Source organism: Penaeus monodon, chromosome 34 (assembly GCF_015228065.2).
Source record: "Penaeus monodon isolate SGIC_2016 chromosome 34, NSTDA_Pmon_1, whole genome shotgun sequence".
Lineage (NCBI taxonomy): Eukaryota > Metazoa > Arthropoda > Malacostraca > Decapoda > Penaeidae > Penaeus > Penaeus monodon.
This window is the reverse complement of record NC_051419.1, coordinates 31,569,149-31,569,954: the sequence shown is the minus strand read 5'-3', so window position 1 is coordinate 31,569,954 and position 806 is coordinate 31,569,149. Positions and strand designations below refer to the sequence as shown.

At 45.2% G+C, this 806-nt stretch overlaps 1 protein-coding gene across 1 annotated transcript in view; it reads right to left on the bottom strand.

Annotated features, from left to right (window-relative positions):
* The window catches only part of LOC119594887, a 100,253-nt gene that overhangs the window by 6,052 nt on the left and 93,395 nt on the right, over positions 1 to 806 (bottom strand). The window lies entirely within an intron of this gene.

Below are 806 nucleotides of genomic sequence, written 5' to 3'. Positions count from 1 at the left end.
CTCACTACTAAAATGAAAATTTACGACCCAATAAAATCACCATCCGAAGACAAAATCCATGTATCCACACACACCTCCCACTCACAGAGAACACGTCGATAAGGAGGATAGTTTTCGACTCAACACAATAGTGAAGGAAGCGAGGGCTTTCGATCAGAGGATAGTCTATGGCTCGATAGACACAAAGGATGTAGAAGGAGGGAGAGGGGGACACGTCGATAAGGAGGGAAGGACAACAAAGGTAGTAGATAGAAAGGAAGGACAGAGGGACACTTCAATAAAGGAGGGGAGAGGAAACAAAGATAGATGAAAGGAGGGAAGAGGGGACAGTCGAATAAGGAGGGGGAGGAGGAAACAAAAGGATAGATAGAGAGGAAGGGAAAGGGGACACTCGAATAAAGGAGGGGGAAGGAAACAAAGGATAGATAGAAAAAGGGAAGAGGGACAGTCGAATAAAGCGATGGGATGAGGAAACAAAAGGATTAGTAGAAAGGAAGGAGAGGGGACACGTCGATAGGAGGCGGGAGAGAAACAAAAGGATAGATAGAAGGAGGGAAGAGGGGACACGTCGAATAAAGGAGGGGGAGAGGAAACAAAAGGATAGATAGAGAAAGGAAGGGAAGAGGGGACACGTCGAATAAAGGAGGGGGAGAGGAAACAAAAGGATAGATAGAAAGGAAGGGAAGAGGGGACACGTCGAATAAAGGAGGGGGATAAGAAATAAAGGGATAAACAGAATGAAAGGGGAAGAGGGAAATAAATCGAATAAAGATAGCTCATAAGAAAGAGATGGATAAACAGAAGGG